The sequence below is a fragment of the Pezoporus occidentalis genome, unplaced genomic scaffold, assembly GCF_034315485.1.
Source record: "Pezoporus occidentalis ecotype Australia unplaced genomic scaffold, CSIRO_AGI_Poc_V1 ctg135, whole genome shotgun sequence".
NCBI lineage: Eukaryota > Metazoa > Chordata > Aves > Psittaciformes > Psittacidae > Pezoporus > Pezoporus occidentalis.
In genome coordinates, this window is record NW_026913157.1 from 1,417,941 (window position 1) to 1,439,682 (window position 21,742).

The 21,742-nt window shown below is 41.6% G+C and overlaps 1 long non-coding RNA gene across 1 annotated transcript in view; it reads left to right on the forward strand.

The window, feature by feature from the left end:
* LOC134158819 (uncharacterized) overlaps positions 1–21,147 on the forward strand; it is a 59,630-nt gene extending 38,483 nt beyond the window's left edge. Inside the window, exons 4-6 of the long non-coding RNA XR_009962928.1 lie at positions 13,195–13,296; positions 13,906–15,475; positions 20,887–21,147. This is a non-coding gene — a long non-coding RNA (uncharacterized LOC134158819). The remainder of the gene's footprint in view (positions 1–13,194; positions 13,297–13,905; positions 15,476–20,886) is intronic.
* The last annotated feature ends 595 nt before the right edge of the window (positions 21,148–21,742 follow it).

Sequence of the window (21,742 nt, forward strand, 5' to 3'; positions counted from 1 at the left end):
CCATAATAATTCCTAAAGGGTGGAGTATAATTTATTCAACATTGTAAGGAAAAAATAAGGTAAATGAGTTAGCTCAGAGGTGGGGCAGCAGCAAACTGCTTGTGGAGACTCTTACTCCCTGAGGTGATAGAGGTTAAATGCATTACAGAGCGTATAGGCTTGCTCCCTAGAGAGAAAGGGGACCAGACGTTTTTAGCTGACATGTCAAGGACACCACACATTTGCCCTTCTGACTAATGGTAAGATACTGAGCTGATAGCAAGGTTGCAGTGCAATTTTCAGAGAGAAAAATGGAACACAATAGGTGGCTCCTAATTAAGAGAGGAGGGCAGTGTGCTGGGACAATCTCAGCATTTCAGAGAAATGCTTCAGTCCACTAATTGAAGGTAATAGCTATCCTGAGACCACTATTGCAAAAACTTTGACTATTATTAAAGCATTAATATCCGAGAAAGGATTTTAGGTGAATTTTCCACAAAAAAAGCATTATCCAGTTTAACCTTCATAAGGAAAGCTTGCACAACAAACTCGGACCTGGTCCTGCATCATTGAAACCAGTGTGCTTCTGGCAACTCGTTATATAGCTGGATTTTCTCTTGTGAGTTTCCACCCTAGATCATCTATGTAAGAGAGGTGGAATAGACTTTGAGAAACAGGAGGGAAGGATACACTGCCGTGATGGAGAGGGGATGTGCCAATGGCTACGCACATGAAAGAAGATGCCTGGGAAACGGTGTGATTAGTGTGTATGACAGAAAAAGTTGTAAAATGATCAGAGTATAACAATGAGTAAAGGAAGGTCTTGGAGTAGGCAAGTGGAAGTACAAGGAGGAAAGGGGAACCGGTAAGGCACAGCCTAGTTGCTCCCAGTGTCATGATTCAGAACAAATTATTTCATACTAAATTTCATAACACCAGACTCTTTAAAACCCATGACGACTTGCGTGGTGGAAACAGAGTTCTAGCTAGCAGATGCTGTACAGTAGCATGTTAATGAGGGCTGGATCTAGAGAAACACAGCAAATCAAGGCTGTGAATCGTACTTGCAAAACTATTTTATTGCAGCTATTTTAAGTCTCATTAGAAAGTGATTTGTTTCTTTTAATATTCTTCTAATATCATTCTTCATGAAAGTCACAGATACAGTGCGGATTACATACGTAAGCAGATATTCTCAGAATATGGAGCATGCTTTAGGAAAGAGATACTACTTTTTTTTGGAAAATCTCTTGACAAGTCTTAGAAGACTTGTCCTGAAGAGCTTGATGAGAAAATGAGGATTTAATAGATAACATGAGGTAAAGAAGGACTTACAGAAGATCAGTGTTCCAGTATATTCTGCTGCACCTTCTAACAGAGGAAACAGGAAACCGGAGGTGTGGGTTTTGCAAGCTGGCTCGAACTGGTTTTGAGTTTAGCTGCTTAGTCTCAGAGATGAGCAAAATGTTGCAATAGATCACACTGAAAGTTAGGTGTAAGGAAGTGCTCCATTGATTTAGGTACACAACACTCACACAGCAACAAAAAGCATACACATGCTGCTCCTTTGCCAGGCTCCTGCCTTTCCAGCTACCCATGTTGCCCAACAAGCCTCAAGAATGCACACTCCCTTAATCCTCTGCTGGGAGATTTGGGGCTTGGTGGAAGAAAAGACCTTTAGCAGAAGGAGGGAGGGTTGTTTGGAGACTGAAATTCAGTAAACTCCAACCTCCAGGTGAACCTGCTGGGACTGATTTGCTGCCAGCCCTTGGGAACAAAACTGTAGCACTCAGTTCCTGAATCCCATCAGCTCCTGGAGCCTGGAGGGTTCACACTGCTCTATCTGGCACCTCTTCCCATGTCAGAACAAGACATTGTGTGCGCGATTTCAACATGCTTCTGGTTTTGTTCTAACTGCCAAGAAACACTAGTTGTGTTATTATGAAATGATTGAGGAGTATTTGCTCATACAAATTATTTGTTTTAAAAGTTTAGTAATTAAATGTCAACACACACTGTTGGTGACTGAAAAGCTCTTGGGTGAAAGCCCTGCTTTAACTTGAAACTATAATACACTGTTTCTCTTCTCTCAAAACAGATTTGTTTGAAACACTCTATTCCGTACAACTCATCTCGCTGTAACATGCATGGTCTTTGGCCTTCAAAGACACCATTATGCAAAGGGTGTGTTGCGTTAATTTGTTCAGCCAATTTAGGGTGTGTGGTATTAATTTGTTTGGCCAATTTGTTTAGAATTTGGCAGCAAATAGGCACCTAGTGCAATGTCTGCGCATAATGCCTGTGTCATCTCTACACCAGATCTCGAGAGCATGAGATTTACTGTGTGATGCCTGGCCACACCTTGAGTCCATGCTCAGGAGAAGCGAAGGTAGGAACCAAAGTGACCAGGTGCTTGTTGGGCGAGTATGAAATGCTTTTATACTTTGAATGACTGATTTCCACACACACTGCCTGAGCGGCAAGAGAAAGGTATGGTAGGGGTGCCGTTCAGTGCCACCACTGACTGTGGTCACCAGGGATGGGGCAGGTGATAGCCGTATCCACAGCAAGCTCCACCTTAACTCAGTGAAAAGACATACAATTCAATATGAAATTATAAACTGCAATAGTATTTAGCTTGCCATGGAAGCAAGTTTGCCGATGACACCAAGCTGTGTGGTTCGGTTGATACGCTGAGGGAAGAAATGTCATCCAGAGGGACCTTGACATGCTTGTGAGGTGGGCTGATGCCAACCTCATGAGGTTTAACCATGCCAAGGGCAAGGTCCTACACCTGGGTCGGAGCAATTCCAGGCACAGCTACAGGTTGGGCAGAGAAGAGATTCAGAGCAACCCTGCCAAGAAGGACTTGGGGGTGCTGGTGGATGAGAAAATGAACATGAGCCGGCTTCAGTGTGCGCTCGCAGCCCAGAAAGCCAACTGTATCCTGGGCTGCATCAAAAGGAGCGTGGCCAGCAGGTCGAAGGAGGTGATCCTGCCCCTCTACTCAGCTCTTGTGAGACCTCACTTGGAGTATTGTGTGCAGTTCTGGTGTCCTCAACATACAAAGGACATGGAACTGTTGGAACAAGTCCAGAGAAGGGCCACGAGGATGATCAGGGGACTGGAGCACCTCCTATATGAAAATAGGCTGAGAAAGTTGGGGCTGTTCAGCCTGGAGAAGAGAAGGCTGCGTAGAGACCTCATAGCAGCCTTCCAGTATCTGAAGGGGGCCTATAAGGATGCTGGGGAGGGGCTCTTCATTAGGGACTGTAGTGATAGTACAAGGGGTAATGGGTTAAAACTTAAACAGGGGAAGTTTAGATTGGATATAAGGAAGAAGTCCTTTATTGTAGGGGTGGTGAGGCACTGGAATGGGTTGCCCAGAGAAGCTGTGAATGCTCCATCCCTGGCGGTGTTCAAGTCCAGGTTGGAGAGAGCCTTGGGTGGTATGGTTTAGTGTGAGATGTCCCTGCCCATGGCAGGGGGGTTGGAACTAGATGATCTTGAGGTCCTTTCCAACCTTAACTATTCTGTGATTCTACAATTCTATGATTGTTAATGCTGTACACATTGAGCATTTGATTTGCATAGAAATAATACATTTTAATCCTATATATTTTTGTATGCTGCTTCTCTTTTGTCCTTGTTTCTTGTTATGCTCAAGATAGATGGTAATGTACTTTCCAAAGATTTCTTTGGAAGGGCCAGCTAGTTATAACAAAAAAGTACAAAAATGACCAAGGTCTTATTTAAAAGTAAACAACCATTTTTCAAAATGTGAACGTCCATGGACTTCAGTAGGAGCTTCCAGACATCCAGCAGCAGGCTTTACATTGAACCATTGATGAAAATCCTTGTCTTCTATTTCCTAGACTGGGATTAGGGCTGATGGGAAAGACTGTAATATGTTCTGTTTTCCATTAAAATCTTTTTTTCACAGAAGGCTACAATACCAGCCAGCTTTCTTCAGAATTTAGGATAAATGACTTGAGACTTGTGCTGTCATTCTGAGAAAGAATGGCAGTGAGGGCAGTGATATCATAGCAGCACTTTTCCTTGACTGCAGTCAGCTTTTTCACCCTGGGTGTCTACACTGGTGAATTTAACAGAGTAGTTAAGTGCAATAAAGCATTTACCTACTAGATGTGTATCCATCTAGATCTTCATATAGACATGTATTGTTAACTGCTGTCAAAAATAATGGAGTGGGGTGCAAATTCTGTGAAGTTTGTAAAGAAGTCCTTACACAATGTTTTAGGAAAACATGTACAAAGTCACCCGGTTTATTCACTGGGCAGCTGGGAATGAAGTCTCACTGAGATGCTGCAGACTGGAACATGTGCTTTCCACAGCATGGGTGAAAGGCTGAACAAAAAACAGGTGTGTGGAAATGTTCCCTTTTCCCAGAATAAGACTGCACATTTCAGGGTGTGTTAAGGATACTAACGGGTGACCTACAGCAAACTGTACACACTGTGCAATCTAAAGCCAAGGGCTTTATGTCAGGCTTAGAAATTCTGAATGGTAACACACTTTTCAAAGAGCCTCAAAGTAATTAGCCTTTCACTCCAAATTGAGACACTTACACTTTTAATATCAGGAATAAGGAAAAAGACTAAGGCTTCTAACCTCAAATCTATAGCAGCTTAGGCACTTTCACCTCTCCGGTTTTGTTATGACAGCTCTTTGTTTGGCTGATAGCGAATGGTGTTTTGAATAGAAGTGCTTTTGCTGCGTGCTTTGCTACTTTCCGGTAATAAGGGAGGACTTGGAGGTTATGCAGCAAGGTGCTAATTGACATTAACACTCAAGACAGGAAATGCTGACACAATTTAAAATTAACATCCTGTCAATATACTGCTGACCTGTGTTAAATGTGTGCTTTGTCAAACTTTCAGAATTAGATTTTAATACAGAAACAGTGTAATTCTGAGACTATTGCTGGTCTTGAGAAAACTAAATTTGACAGTAAGAAGTCACCCAATTGTTTTCCATGTTAGCTTACCTTTTCTCAAAGAACAAAAGTTAAACTTTGTCCCCAAAGGTCCAATATACCTAAAGCAGTCTAAGAGGAAAAATATGATAGAGTGTTTGTGATCAGTTACTAAAAGAAACTTCCCTTGAGTTCTCAGTTTATTTTAGATGTTGCCTTAACAATGACAGTAATTGCTGGAAATGGATTTTACAAAAGACTGTAGTGCCAAACCAGGCTATCCTGGTAACCTACCTATAAATTAAAATGAAAAGAAGGGTGACAGAAGAAAACATACAGCAGTGGACCGTAACAGTGACTCATTCGCAGGTGCATTATTCCTTAGCAAAGCGTCTATGGGGATGTTTCCACTTCCTAGTGACTCCTAGGAGAACTGGAGAAATGAAAACGGTACCATGCTACTAGTTCTCAAAAAAAAAAAAAAAAAAATGGTTACCAGGTGATGTTTAGATTGGATATAAGAAAGAAATTATTTACTGTGAGGGTGGTGAGGCACTGGAATGGGCTGCCCAGGGAGGTTGTGAATGCTCCATTATTGGCAGTGCTCAAGGCCAGGTTGGACAGAGCCTTGGGTGATATGGTTTAGTGTGAGGTGTCCCTGCCCATGGCAGGCGGGTTGGAACCAGATGATCTTAAGGTCCTTTCCCACCCTGACTATTCTATGATTCTATGATTCTATGTGGTGGTATTTATCAGTAAACATTAAAAGGTACATAAGCAATCTTAAAGCACAGTACAGCTCTCGGATGATGCTGTACTTCTCCTTGTTTATGGATGATAGTGGCTAATTTCATACCTAAACTGTGCCACTGACTGCACACATAAGCAGCTCTGGTGGCCCACTCACCAAGTGTTACGTAGCTCTGAAGAAACAAATGGTGCTATCTGATGTCAAGCAAGGCAGAGCCTTCTCTTTGGAAAGGTGGAAGGCACAAGTTAGGATAGTGCCGAATAAGAGAAACAGAGCACGCTTGGGTGTGGTCTGATCTGTGGAGGAGGCTCTTTGCTGAACATTAATCAGAGGTTGTCCCAGGCATTAAGAACAGCACAAAAAAAGGCAGGAAGCCAGGAAAAGGTGATGAAGAAAAAGGAAGCAATCAGAAGAGAAGACTGGGCTGCATGAAAGGAGCAGGAGGTGGAGCAAGACAGTTTGAAAAGAGAGATGTTGGTGGGGCAGACCTGAGCAGGCTCAGGGAGTGTGGAAATGTTTCAGAAAGGTGGTGCAAGCTACATGTCACTCCTGTCAAACTTTCTCCAAGAAAACAGTAAGTGGGTGGCCTGTTGCTATATGCGCTTCCCACTGATGGTTCCTGGGATCAGGCCAACATTGTGTTTTGCAGTTAAGGTTACAGCAAGACTGGAAAAATATTGGCTGTCGCCCTGGTTCTGCAAATTATTTGCACAGGGCATCTATTGCCATTGACAACTGAGTGCTCTGAAACGCAGCCATTCCAGACTGTGTGTGTAAAACTGGGAAGGAGCTCCCTTGGGGAGATGCTGCTCTACTGGAAGGTGATTCTTTAGAGCAGCCAGCACATTAGGTGGAAAATCTCAAAGCAACAGCCACTGGGCCATCTTATCCCATATCACAAGGTACTAGTTGGGCTTGTAGAATGGCTGCTCTGAGCTGGAGTGGAAAAGTATGAAAATTAGATGGAAGTTACATTAGGGACTTGGACCTTTTCTCTGAAACTGTCAAAGGACTGTCAGAGCAAAATATTAACCATCAAATGGGCTGTGTTTTGCTCTGTTTCAGTCCTATAAAGGGTTGTTATTTCCCATTTTTTTGTGTACAAAAAAATAAAGAGCAATTTCTTAGTAAGGAGCTCAACTATCCTGGTCACACTGTGCTCTTGGGGAGAAAGAAAAATTGCTTTCCACTACAAAATGTTTACATTGGCTGCTGAGGTTTCTCCTGATTTCCTCTGTTGGGAATGAATAATTAAGAAGTGAACTGAGAGGTGAAAAAGGCCTCTATGTGTTTAAGTCTAATGTTGCAGCTTTCCAAGGACAAAGCTTTTAGTACCTAGAAAGGTTTCTCTGTCAAGCAGATGAATCCAATAGCTGATCAAGAAGCCAAGAAGAGGAGTCAAACAAAGCAGAGAATTCCCCGTAGGAAGCTTTTAGTATGCATTTACAACAGGTATTGCTTGAAATGGATGCAGAGCACACATATGTGTGACACACAGGCAACGCACATAAGGTGTTAATAGTCTAAGCTGATGCCAAGGAAGAAAAAGAGCAGACAGGGTCAGCTACTGTTTCCTGAGCTAAACGTTCCTTCTCTTATGGTGGTCAGAGCCAGGGGTAGTTTTACAATGTGCAAAACATGCACATGTAATTAAAACGAAACTCACACTGACAGAAAAAGGGAATGGCGAATGTTGACCTCACAAGCTGCATCTGTAGAGCATTTGAGGACACATTGTTTCAGCAAAAGTGATGCTGGCTTTTGATATTATTTTTTAATAAAAAGTGAACAGGAATAAGTTCTGTGTTAATTTGTATGCACTGCATGAAGTCGTTTCTCAGGAGAATGCAGCACTGATGGTACTTAAGAACAGAGAACTACCCGTCTGTATTTTTTAGATTTCCATCCTTCTATTTAAAAGCAGGGATCTTGCCATTGCTTGTAAACAGTGGGCATTAAAACAGTAAATAGGAGAAAGAAAAAATAGACAGGCTTTGCTTATCTATTCTGCTTGGTTTTTGCTGTTAGACATTTCAATATTATGTTCACATAGCTATTTAAGCAGGTAGGCTGCCAGTGTACCCTACTCACACATATAGCCAAGTTCCGCTTGTAAATCCCTCTGAAGTCTGCCCTTTTGAAATAAGACTTGGAATAGGAGTCTCTAAAAACTATGTCCACTTTCAGATGCTTCTTGGTTGATATAGGTGGGCTTACAGAGAAAAAAATGTGGAATTTCAGTTTTGGAACTGGCCTATCACTGACCTTCCTCAACAGTGGATGGAAAGGCACTCTATGAATACAGATGCTCAGATCCTCAGTTGTAGAGACGTGGCTTGAGCTGTGCTTTTCTGCTTCTCTGGTGGAAAATCTCTCTCCTTTTGAATTTAAGATTCCTGGGGAGGACAGGAAAGTCTGATCCGTGCTCCCAGCCCTCCTAGGCTATTTAATCTCCTGCACTAACTGAAGAATCAACAAGTATATCATCTTCCTTGCAGGGAGAGAAGATCCTTTAAGAGGCAGAGCACTCTACCTTCCAATAAACTTGTTCATAAAAGGCTAATTTAGAGCATGCAGGTATCTGTCTATGTTGGGCAAATGAAGAGTTGGAGGGATTCTTTTTGTTCCTCCCATTCTCTTAGCATTGGTTAGTGAGTGCAGGTTGAACGTATGACTTTACGTTACAGAGCTCCTCTCCATCACCCAAGCCTTTTGTCAATTCACCAAATGTGACAATTATAGCATTTCAGAGATGAGACTTTCTAATCCTATTATTTATTCATCAACCTGCGGATGATAGCAGAAGCCAGATCGAACAGTGCCAAAAGAGCAGTGAGGAGCCTTCTCTAGTGCTGTGAAACTAGGCTTAGCTCAGGCACAATAGGTGTGTAATTTAAGGTTTTGTTGAGCTGAAATCCAATCACATACTTGGCTGCTGGATCACAGAAAGACACAGACAAAAAGAATGAGATAATTCCACCTCACACAAACACTTGAATCCGGCTTTGACTTAATAACAAGTGTGTGATCAACCTTACACTGTTTCTTTGATTTTTTTTTTTTATTTGAACCTTGAGATGGGATGGCACTAGAATCTTTATCTGATACTTGGATATCAGGCGATAATACTAAAAAAAGAAACAATAGCAAACCCCAAACAACAAATCAAAACAAAAAAAACCACAGAATGGTGGAACTGGTTAGACAAATGGAAAAAGTACAGATGTTCATTATATAAAAGATAATATGAAAATTTAACTTCTGAGCCTAGCTTAGTGGTATCTTGTCAGCATCTGGTACCTGTTGCTTTCCCAAGGATGGGGAGGATCTAGCAGAAATATAAGGAGAACAAAGCTAAAAAAGTTAAACCTTGACTGCCCAAGTATAAGTCCTCTGTTAAAACCATAGTTTTGGTGGCCACTTTGAGCTCTTTGAACAGGTTAAATGGGATTAACAGTGCACGAAATTTGATACTAACTTGTACATGTCATGACACTCAGAAATACAGAGACCCCAAACTAGAGGAGACATTAAAAACATGAGTGCAAACCCACTGCTAGGAAAAATAGCAAAAAGGTTTAATGGTTCAGGTCTGGCAGAAGAGTAAGTGCTCTAGAACAGTGGTTGAAAATGTGGGGGTTTTTTATTAAAGTTTGCATATCAAGAAGTGCCTTCAAGCCACATGGCTTGAACGTATATGTAAGGCTCCAAATGCCTTAGATCCAGTTACATGGGCATTGGGTCACTAATGTGCCATCAGCCCGGTAGGCTGCCCATGAACATAAGCAGAGCATAACTCACATGGAAGCCAGTTGTCAAAGCTAATCTACAGCAACAGGTAACACTTGCACTGTCCTTGTATCAAAACAAAGGACCCAAGCCCTGGTGTCAGTACTCCAGTGGCTGGGAAAAAAACCCAAGGAGCTCAGAGAGATAAAAAAGGAAGGGGAATCCTGAGGACCAAAGAGTTAAAATGAAGTTTGAACCTTGGCATTAGTCATAAGAGACCAAAATCCAGACAATGTTTTGCTAAAGAAAAGATAAATAAATTACCAGTTTGCAGGATGTTAGACTCAAAAGCATACAGAAACAACACAAATTTTTTTGTTTGTTTAATAAGTGAATTAGTGGGGGGAAAATCCCATGTCAATGAAACTCATATTCAAGCATGATACAGAGAGAGATTTTCAGTGGTTCATATGAATAAAAGGAGACTGAGAAATGTTCCAAGCAGAGAGGGGAGGAAAAAGAAGATATCCACAACATGGAATAATCTGAGAAGCTCAAATGGAGTCTAATGTGGCTCCCAAACTGCAGAGATCTCATAAACATAGAGATTTCATTCAGCAATATAAACTCTGACATTTGACCAGACAATTGCCTTGGGGGCATTAGCTAAAATAGCCTCAGCTTTAAAATTGAAATATGAACTTCTGAAGGCTTTGGTGGTTGTTTTCCAGTGACACTGAGGCAACCAATAGCAGTAGTGGCTGCTGGATATATCAGCATCCCTAATTTAGAAAGAGGCTGGAGATTTTGGCTATGTTTAGTTGTGATGCCCTCTCATCTAAAAACATTCTTTCCCTTTGGTTTGCATAGGTAGGTAGTTCAACTGTCTTTCACCAACATGAAGTCAGGTATAGTTTTCATCACCCTTTTGCCTGTCAGGGAGCCAAACAACACAGCTGTTAATGGTGCATAGCACAGTCAATGAGCTGGGGCAGTGGTGCTGCTCCTGGGTTGTAGCGCTTGCAAAGGTGATCCTGGAGAGGCTGAATCCTTCCCTGGCTTGGTGAGTGCCTGTGCAGGGTAGAATGGAGATTGCTGTCATCTTCCATGCTTTGGGGAGCAGGTATCAAGCATTTACCCTCTCTACCCAGCATGTGGGTTTTATAATTCATTTTTCTAGTTGAACACAGTTTGGGTTCCTTTGTGCTGGGGACCTCAGTCATGAGTGGCAACCCACTGTGGAGCAGACCCTGAGGGTGAGAGGCAGTTGCCAGAACAAATGCAATTGTTGATGGTCTCTGGGGGCTGCAAATGCTCTCTGTGGGATCTGTTTGATGTCGCTGACCCCACACTGAATTGGGAGGAGTAGGAAACTCTGTTCAACACTATCTGTATGAATGCATCTGCTAACGACCTGTGCCTGGTAAGGTGTTAACGCACGCACAGTGCAGCACTTCAGTAAGTGCTCTCACTTTATAGACGTGTGCACACTGCTACTGTATTTTAAGTAGGTATGCTCTTTTCATGGTGTTGAACAGCTTCAAAATCCTACCCAGGTTAACAGTGAGAAAGTAAATGCTTTTTGTTGCTGCTGGTTTCTTGATATCCTGGAGGAATGAGAATAGTACCGGTTTTAGTTTGCTTTAGACTACAGATCAGCAGATTCTGACCTGACCCATCTCTCCTTTAGCTATCAAATCAACAGTCAGGACAGCTATGTGACTTTCTTGCTTTTGTCCAATACAACAACAACAAGCTAAACCAGGTTACAGCTCTTGCTGACCACAAAGTAACTTCCTTTGTGTGCGCCCAGTACAAGGAGAACGTAAGGACCTGTTTGGTATTGTTAGTATGGTCCCTTAAACTCCACGGGCTCTTTCCCTCCCACACCAGCTCCGTGTCACAGGTCCCTGCTGACTTCAGCAAGACAGCATGTGGGGAAGAACGTCAGCTTAGTAAGATACCCATGTACTGCACATCTGTACTGGTTGTCTGTGGTCAGGTGTTGATAGCAGGGGTGGCCTCTGCTAGAAGAGACGAGGGGCTGCCCTGTGCCAAATACAGCTGGAACTGTCTCTGCAGCGGACCCACCACAGGGCACTGCTGACCCCATCAGTAAAGCTGGTGGCAGCTCTTTGAAAATGTATTTAAGAAAGGGCAGAATGCTGTACAGGCAGGGAGGAGTGAGGGGAAAAAGGTGTGAGAAATAGCACTGAAAGCACCATAAGTCAGAGGAGAGTGCTCCAGGCAATGGAGCAGGCTTTTCCCTGCAGCCTATTGAATGGACCACAGTGGAGCAGGTGTTTCGTGGCAGTCCATGGAGGATTATGCCAGAGCAGATACCCGCAGAGCAGCCCATGGAGCAGGTGGACATTTCCTAAAGGAACTGTAGCCTGTTGGTGTCCGATATAGCTCCTGGCAGAAGCTGCAGTCTCAGTGGAAAGCCCACGCAGGAGCAGATTTCTCCTGAAGTACTGCAGCCCATGGAAGGATCCACACTGAAGCAGTGGAAAAGTGTAAGGAGGGAGTGGCAGAGAGGAGCTGCTATGGACTGACTGCACCTCCTGCTCCCCATGCTGCTGCTTGTGTAAGGGGGAGGTAGAGGAGTTGAGAACAAAGGAGCAAAATTGAGCTTGAGAAAATGGGGTAGCATGGGGGAAGGTGTTTTAGGTTTTGTTTCTTATTATCCAAAACTATTTTAATTGGCAAATAATTAGATTAATTTTCGCCAAGTCCAGCCTGTTTTGTCTGTGACAGTAGCTGGTAAGTGATCTCCCTGTCTTTACCTTGATCCATGAGCTTTTCCATCACGTTTTCTACTCCTGTGCTGCAGAGAACAGGGAGCGAGATTACAGCTGGGTGGGCATCTGGCCAAGGTCAACCCGTCATAATACAGGTTTCAGTGACTTTCAGTACGAAAAGCAATGTGAAGTTGAGTTGTATAACTTTAACCAAGAACCATAAATTATATTTTGTGTCTACCCTGAGTGTGCAGAGTGTTCAGTTCTGGCAGACAGTAAGGCAGAGTGTGTATTATAATGCAAAACATTTGGTCCTCCCCTAACTTCTCAAATCAAAACAGCCAGGACAAGCAGTTCTTCTTCCCCCTTGCCTTTCTTCCACCCTCCCTTTGCCCTGCCCTCTATGGCCCTTTGGCAACCTGTGTAAGCAGTGGCAGACCCAGCTACCTCACTAAAATCCTGCTCTCTGCAGTAGTCTTTAAAAGGTCAGCCACCATGGGCCCATAGTGATGTTTTTACATGATTCCTTTCTTTTTGTCTTTGTATTCTTTTCCTCGGTTCCTTGTCAAACTTCAAGAAAAGCTCTTGAAGTGCACAGAACTGGGGGCAGGTTTGGCCTGAAAGAAACTTAAGTGCCATGTTTCTGTCTCTGTAGATCCCTGATCATTGCTGTCTGTTGCTGTAAAGTGTCAGACTCTGTATTGGTTGGTCACTAACAGCAGCAACACTAAAGGAAGTTGAGTGAGGATGATGTTTAAGCATTTCTCATCTTAAGGAGCTACCATGGCAGCTGTGGAAGGCTCCTACAGTCTGGGTGTGCTCTGAATAACCTCTCTCACTATGGTTCACATTAAAAATTTTGATTATCTGTCAGACTGCTGCTCCCCTTCTCCTGAGCTATCAGAGTTGCAACACTCTGTAGAAGTCATTTACTTGCCAGAGGTACCGTTAGCCCTTTGTGAACAATTAAGCTGAGGTCGGAGGTTGTTATATATCAAATTTACGCACTGTATTAAATTTTATTTTTACTGAAAGGAACTTTTTGTCTCTTTTATCAGGAGGAAAATTAAGCTGTGAACTGGAATTCCATCAGGCTGTCTACTGTGAAGCCCTGTGGCTTTAGCAAAGGGGCAACAGTGGTCAGAAATGACACTCAAAAGGTAAATTTATTTCTTTTTTATTAAAAAAGATAAGTTATGACCTGTACAGTATATCTTGAAGAAGAAGGGAAGTTAACACTATACACTGTATTTTCCCATTTCTTTTAAAAAGCCTGATCTTGCAATGTGTAGAGAAGTTCTGAGCGGGAGGAAAGGGGGTGTGGAGCTACCACTGAAGTTGCATGGCACAGTTGTACCCACCCTCCATCCCTGCCTCACCAGCAGCAGCCTCTCTTTCTGGTTACTAGATGAAATGTTGGAGGTTCTCTTCTGGCTGAAAAAGTCATGGAAGTGTGAGCTAAATATTCTGCCTCTCTAACTACAAATGGACAAGGGGTTCAGGGTAGGCTTTTGAAAAATACTTTCTCTTTGATTCTGGCACTGAAAATTGCTCAAGGTAGTTTTTAAGACCTTTGAAAAGACATCTTCATGGAGGGACTCTTCTTTCACCAAACCCACCAGGAGTTTTGCTGGTCTGGGTCAGTTTCAAAAATTCTGTTCAAATTTTACAGTGCTTGTGAATTTTTGTCATTCGAAAAACCTGTTATTTAATAAATGAAAAGAATTTTATTATAAAACCAAACTACAGTGTCATTCCCTGGTTTCCAGAGAACAGACATTCCCAGATTTGCTGGGTACACTGCCAGGCTGGTGCTTCCTTTTACCTCCCTGGGGCTGTATTCTGTAGTTCAGGGAAAGAATTGTTTTTTGGACCTAAAAATGCAAGTATATGCTTGTTTTCTTCATATAGGTATAAGACAGTCCTTTGTCTCTTGCGTGCATATATGTGCAACTTCAATAACTTGCTGATCCTGTCACTGTTTACACAACTTGCTCTCTGCATGCGTCTGACCAGCTGTGGTTTATACACGGACATGTTAGATTTTGTGCACAGTGTCTGAAGATATCAAATTAGTCTGCAAAGATCCTCCAACCTTTTCATTTTTCTGTTAGATTAAAGGTTTGCCTTGCTATATTTGGTGTGGATTTCTCCTTCCCTCTTTGCTGCACAGTGTTATGTTCCGCTCATCCATATCTCCTGTGTTTCTGCCCTAAAGAAGGCGGAATTTCAACAGGAAAAAAAAAAGGAAAAAGAAGGATTCTATTGTGCTCTGTATAGCTTGAAAAACACCCTGTGGGATGAATTGTGCAATTTTAATATTCATTATCTCAAATGTAGACAACAGAGTAGACTGTAGTAGGAAAGACTGATTAGCAGATCACTGACTATAGTTTTTTCAACTCAGGACATTATTTGGTGATAAGTGAGTAAAACAGTTTCTTGAGACCTGAATCTTTGGTGTTCTAAAATGCAATGTAACGGCTGTGTGGGAGCCATCCTTCAGTAAACACATACACGGGAGCTCACGAGCCATGCATGGACAGAACTGACTTCCTTTGTAAGCCTTAGGCCTTACTGCTTAGAAGCTGAGACCAGGAGATTTCTGTTGCTCTCTCCAGCTCTAAATGAAAGACCGGTTCAGAAGGAAGTGCAGGAGGGGAGCATGCAATCAGTCCATAAAGTGAATGGTAATGTTTTAATTACAATTCTATTGTTATTCTTCCTATATGGCTGTTCGGGGTTGTGTAGTTTGCATATTCATTCCTTTCATTCTCACAGAGGTTTTGTTGTCGGGTTTTTTTGTTTGGAAAAAGTTTGACTCCAAAAAGAGGCCAAAGTTTTCATTAACAGGCTATGAGGGAAAGAAAGAAGAAAGGGCTGTTTTCTCTATATCCAAAGATTTCTGCAGAGTAAGGATACAAGGATAATTCTGAAGAAATAGAGATAAAAAGATTTATTTTTTTTTTTTTTAGACAAGAGACAAGTGCAAGTCAAATTGTACGTGGCAGCAAGATTTGGGAGCATAATGAAATTTAGACAAGCAAAAAACTCCTCTAACCCTCACCAAATGCAATCAAAATGAACTGATAATTTTTGTAAAGCTGCAGTACTTGCAAGTTCCTTTTTTCATGTGAACTTTTCCATTGTTAAAAACTTCAGCACTACATACTGGGTTAATTCCTTTCCCATAGAATACATGTATTCACAATATTTTTTCTTTTTTTCTTTCTTAAAAAAAAATAAAATTAGCAAATAATGTGGAATTCATAGCAGACTTCCAGCTCCTGCGGAAGAGTGAAGATGCTTTTGCTTTGCATAACCTTTGCATATAAGGAAGTAAGTTATCTCCTTGTAGAAACACTATCACAACTACAACCTTCTTGACTAGCTCTTTACGTTTTCCTGTCAAGCACTATTCTCATTACATGGGCACTTCTCAAGCTTTTGTGTCAGTATGGATTAGTTTCATAAGAACATGCTGAGACTGTGCAAAGCTGCAATGCCTTCCATCTCCATGGCTGCTTTGAGAGTAAATGGGATTCCACTTCTTGTTCTGAGGTCAGAACAGTGTTAGAGGTCTTTCTTCAAGCCTAAGCCAACCTCAGATATCCCTGGGAGATACATCTATGGTGGAGCAGACTGGGGTAGTGCATGAGCATAGACCAGGGCTTGGAAAATGGTGTTAAGGTTGATTTGGGGAACTTTTTCTTTCATTGTAGAGTTAAAGCCATAACAGCCAATTCAAGCTGCAGAGCTCTGATGCCTTTCCAGAGTTATAGTGTTCTGTGCACCCACTACACACATACAATCAGGGAGTAGGGGGAGTCCACTGCAGACTCCACTCATGTAAGCTGTCTCCAGCTGTCACTAGAGGTACTGGAAAACAAGTCACCATCACAGGTATTTCCTGCTGCCATCAGATGATGTGTAGTCACTTGGTTTTGCCAAGGATAAGAAAAGAACAGGCTGCAACAGCCAATATTTAATAAGTGCATCCTGAGATTTTTCAGGGTAATTTCCATATTTATACACAGTATATTTTAATACGACTGTGCTTGCCCATCTATTTTTTTCCTAGCCTATGCTGTCTGGAGGCCTGAGAACTTTGTCTTTCCATTGTGTTCTGTCTCACAGGCATGGTATAATGACAAACCAATTCCCTTGCTTCCCAGTTAATGAATAGTCTCTATTTTTTTCAGGCAAGAGTGTTAAAGAAAGCCTAGCTTTCTGCTATTAAAAATATTCAGTGATATTTATGACAGATTTTCCACTTCTTCTTTCCTGCTGCACATAATCTTCAAGATCATTAAAGGGAAATTCTGAGATTTTCCATGCTCAGTGCTAATGTAGCACTTGTTTCATAATGAAGCTTGAAATGGTGGGGTTTTGCTCTGCACATGATTAATGCTAAAGTCCACATCCTTATCTGATAGAAAACACCAAGAGCTCCACTGAAGTAAATGAAGTTAGGATAATTTGCATCGGTTGAAGATGTGGCCCTATATCTGGTTGACATTATCATGCCTGCTACAGTATAGACACCAGCTGGGGTGGTGTTGTTTCATTCCTGTGTGGGGTAGGAAGGGCCTCAGTGGGGGAGAATGAAAGTGGAGAACAGCCATTGCTAGCACAAGCTACGAATGCGCCGCTTGAAGTATAAGAAGATTAAAATAAAAAGGAAAACGCACCGTAACATAGTGAGAAGCAACTGAAAGGACATGAACTTAGTGAGGTTGCTCCGCTTCATGTTACTCTGGAGGGATTAGCGCTCAGAACAGTTCCTTCAGCCCACGTCTGTGATCAGGGATGGGAAACTTCTCCCATGCCCTGGTGTTTTCAGGTCAAACTAAACTGCTTAGGGGCTGAACCTCAAAGACATATGGAGGCTCTAACTACTACTGTGCAAAATGCCCTGTTTCTCAGGTGGAGCTGGCAGGAACCAGTTCTTCAGCAGCTGTGGTTGGCTTTCTATTTGCATTTGGATGGAAACCAAAAGGTTGCTTTTCTTCTCTCTGCCTTTGAATACAACTCTCTCTCCTTCTTTAAACTGCCCTACTTCGTAACCATTGATGCTGTTTACAGCACTGTAGCTACCTGATTCTGGGCTTTTGTTTCAGAACACTTGTGTCATAATATTCTCCACTAGAGGAGTCTTGCTAGAGGCATTGTCTCTCTCCTTCAGCCCCAGGGAGAATGCATCTTGCCTCTGTGGCACAGTGGAGACTTCTGGGATTGTCTTTCTGTCCAGTATGACTGAAATAGCTGTGAAGTATGGTATGAATTAGTAGGTTACAGCTACGTTCCTTGAGCTGCACAGCAAAAGAAATAATATTTTTACTCAGCATATTTTTTCCCCAAAATAAACCTTTGCAGTAATTTTTCATTAGTAATATTCAGTAAAATAAAACCTTTTAAAGACTTGATCCAGCTGCTATTAAAATAAAAACAGAATTTCTATTGAATTGAATGAGGTCAGCATAGGGCTCCTAGTGAAGGCCAATACAATTTTTAGTTCCTTCTCGCTGCTTCTTGTCTGATCTGGCAGTTACACATCAGAAAGTTGGCCAGCTGTGAGGTGGAGATTCAAGAAGGATGGGTATGCCTCAGAATCCATTGCTCCAGCTGTCTCAGGCTGTTCTGGTGAGCCAGAGGTTTGTGCTCTTCAGCTCGGTAATAGGGAATTAGAAATGTGTGCTGAAATAGAAGCCAGAGTTCAGGGTGAGGACACAGAAGAACAAAGCCCATTGGTATGGGAGAATTATAAATGGCATGAACAAATCACGATCATTTCAAATACATGCCAAATGTGACTTGTGATTGTCACTTTTCTTGAGAATACAGCCCTGCTACCAGAAAAAAAAAAGAGAAGCTGGTGATCTTTTTGGAATTAAAGGTTTAGGATATGACATGGGGAATTAGACATGGGCCTCCTGGTTAGCAAGAATGTTCTGAAAATGAACTCTGTCTCCAACTCAGTTGGGATTTTTTATTCCACTGAAGAACAGGCATAAATGTCATTGAGGAGGAGAGTAGATCTCACTATTGGAAACTTTTGATGTTATTTTCAAATGCAGTTGTAAAACTGAGTGATGACACATAGGTGTCCGCACTCAAAATATTTACAAATCAGACTCTGTGAGTGCCTAGTTTTTATGGAGTCAATAAAATATTGCTTAGTCTTTCCTGGTAAATTTTTAGGCCTCAGTAATTATTATTAAAAAGAGGGAAAACAGGGAACTGTAGCAGAGTTGACAGTATAATTTATAACCCCTACTTTTTTACCGTGGCCTTACAGTAAAAAGACTGTTTGGTAACATTCAGGCCCCTTCAACAATCTTTATCATAAGCGTGTGCTTTTGGCAAGTAGCTCCACTAAAGTCTGGGCAAGTGATGATGACATTTGGAAGTCAGAAGGAGCATGAGATTGTAAAACACTGTGCAGAACAACAAATTGGGCCTCACAACATCAAGTCCCAATGCACTATTGTAAGTGATTTGGATTCTCTCAGCCTCAGTTTCCTTCTGTGTAAGCAGTGATTATCTCCTTTGTGAAGTTCTTTGACATCTGCAGAAGAGAAGTACTGTAAAAACACTTGCTTGCTATTATGCATATCTTTGAAACAAAGCTTAATGCTTCAGTGCTTTGCTGGGTTGGGGTGAATGTGCTTAGCACTTTGTGTGATCAAGCTGTAGATTACATAGGCAGTGGTTTGTAATAAGAGTCTTATCAGTAACAAAACCCTTTCTGTCATTATCAGACAAGCAACAATTGTATTTTAAAATGGTTGCCGGATGTGTTTATTTGAAGATGGTTGTTTCTAGCATGGCTCAAACCATTGTGTGGCAAGGGTTCAATTGCTTCCCACTAAAGCCAACATTTATAGCTTGGAAAACTCTGTAAGATAAATGTCACTTTCTGCCATAATTTGTGGAATCAATACAAACTGAGTCAAGGAATCATAAACAGTAATGTGAAAATAAAATGATCTGTGTTATGGTTTTTAAGTAAATGATGATAAACTAATAAATGCCATTAGCTGCTGCCATTACTTTGTTGAATTTAGCGGATGTTACTGTGTTGACTTTAAAAGCTATCAGCTTAACTATATAAATCCATTTGACGTGTCTTTATTCAGATAAAACTTTAATACTGCAAGTGTAGCAAATTAGATGCAAATGCTCTTTTTATTTTAAGTATATTTAAAGCTGCCTTTTCAATGCAAATTTTACAGGAAATCTCAACAAGCAAGGACAGACATCTTAGCTGTCAGCATGCAGCACTTTCATTTCGGTCTCAGGCATGGGAGCTGCGTTTTGTCCCTGCAGACTGAGATAATTAAAACTACAGAGAGATGGTTTTAAATATACATGATACACAGTTACTTAAATTGTGGGATAATGCATAAATGTAGCCCTTAACATTTTTGTAGCACAACACTGACCAGATAACATAGCAGAGTGGATTGCAGAGAAAAAAAATAAATTTTTGTGTTAACAGTTTTTTTTGTTCTTTTTTTCTGTTCACCTATATCATTGTGGAGACACAGAAATACCAATTCAAAACCTGGGCTGTGAATGCCCTCGTTAAAACGATACTGATACCATTAACGTTTTTCTTTTTAATTATGCTTTAACTTCTTTGGTTTTGAGCAGTCCATCACCCCTTTGGAATACATATCTATTTCAGCTTTCACTTGCTGAACCCCCTGAATGAGTTTATCCAAACAATGTGAATTTACTCAGATCTTTTTAAAATCCCACCTCTCTTGTGGTTGATAAATCTGACTTTAGCTAAGAAGAGTTGGATCAGGGTGATTTAAATTTCACAGTGAAAATGATAAGGGCTTTACTAGAAATAATAAGCACATTCAAATGCTGTCATGGGCAAACAGTTGAATGTTCACTGAGAAATTTGGCAAGGCTCGTCTTTTTCAGTGTTGATTTAATGAAGTAATGGATAGTAAAATAGAATAAAAGAGAGACTTGCATTCAAAGGTAAACTTATGTTAATTCCGTATCAGTAGTTTTATAAAGCTTTATTCATTAAAAAAAAAAAGCAGCATTAATGCTCTAATAACTTTTAAAAAGTCACGCTGTGTAAAAATAACAAAAATACCAAATCAACCCACCAGCTAGGGAAGAAGAGTACATTCTGGCAGCTCTACAGACTGGCTGAGTGATAGCCTGTTAGTGTCACGAACAGCGTGATAGCTTGTTGAGCCTAAGGATAACTTGAGTTTCAGGAAAAGAAATAGAACCCACATCCACTTAAGCTCTAGGGCAAACAGTAAGTGTCCACAGTTTGCTTGTCCATTTTAGCAACGCTTTTCTCATTCAAATTGTGAGGCGAACCTGCACAGCCCCCTTCGCAAAGGCAGGCGTGCCAGGAGCTGCTACATGTGCAGGATCAAAAGGTGCCAACCCATGGATCCAGACGTGCGCTGGATACGGCCATTGAGAGGGGCAGCACGGCAATGAACAGAAGAAGAAGGTTGTATTCTGAGGCAGTCAAAACGTTCAGACCTTTAACAGCCGTCATTAACGGCTTTTTGTACGGCAAGGAATTAGTAAGGTGTGATCAGGAAGGCATCAGGAAAAAAAAATTAATCTACTGTGCATGGCACTTTCAGGAAAGGGTGAGAGAGAAGAAAAGGGAAGAAACATCACTGCGTTGCCAAAGGGCTGAGGTTAAGAATCCGTCTGTGCCATTTAAAAGTTTTTAATTCCTACATTTTAATGCCTCGCAGGCCATTGTGTCAGTCTACTTTAGCTCCTTCAAGGAGCCATCTCGCTCCTGACAAGTGGATTAGCTCTCCGAGGGGCTGCGGCTCCCTCCCGCTCAGGGACCGCATCCATCACCCCTCACGCGCACACCCGCTGCGGCCCCCACTCAGCCTAGCACTGGCTCCACCTCACATCTGGACTTCTGAAATCTCAGCACCGATAGTCCCTAAGTGGGATAAATTTAGTTTTTTACACGTGCCCTATGATCTTTTATTTCTCTCTTCTTCTCTGTCTCTCTCTCCCCGCCCCCCCCCAGCTTTTTTTCTTTTTCTTTTTTTTTTTTTTTTTCTTAAGGAAGGTGGTAAAAACCTGATGGAAGGCTTCCTGACATCAGCGCAGGGGAGACGCTGTCATTAGCAGACAGAGAGAGATCAATATTCCTGCCCAACCTTTCTGGTTGCAGTTCCAGTCAGTAATTATATAGCTGTTCTAAATCCATGAATAGCCTGTATAAGGAAAAACTGAAAAACTAATCTCTTCAAAACAGCTTATTTGCATAGCTAATGACCAAAGAACTACCATTGACTTTGTCACTGACAACTTCTTTGTGTTTGGTAAACAGATTTTGTAGGAATAAAATGATTCTAAGATTAAAAAAAAACACGTATTTGAGAGCTGAAATCCCCCTATCCGCCATCACACATGTATTTTCTGCATTGGGCTCATTACTGGACAAGTATGTCCTTTAAGACCCAGAGATTAATGAACCATTTTACGAGACTAATACATTTAAAATTTTAACACTGGAGTTAGCATTTATAATTGTACAATTATACATTCGTTTAGATTTTTTTAAAGATAACTAATCACAGGTGACTG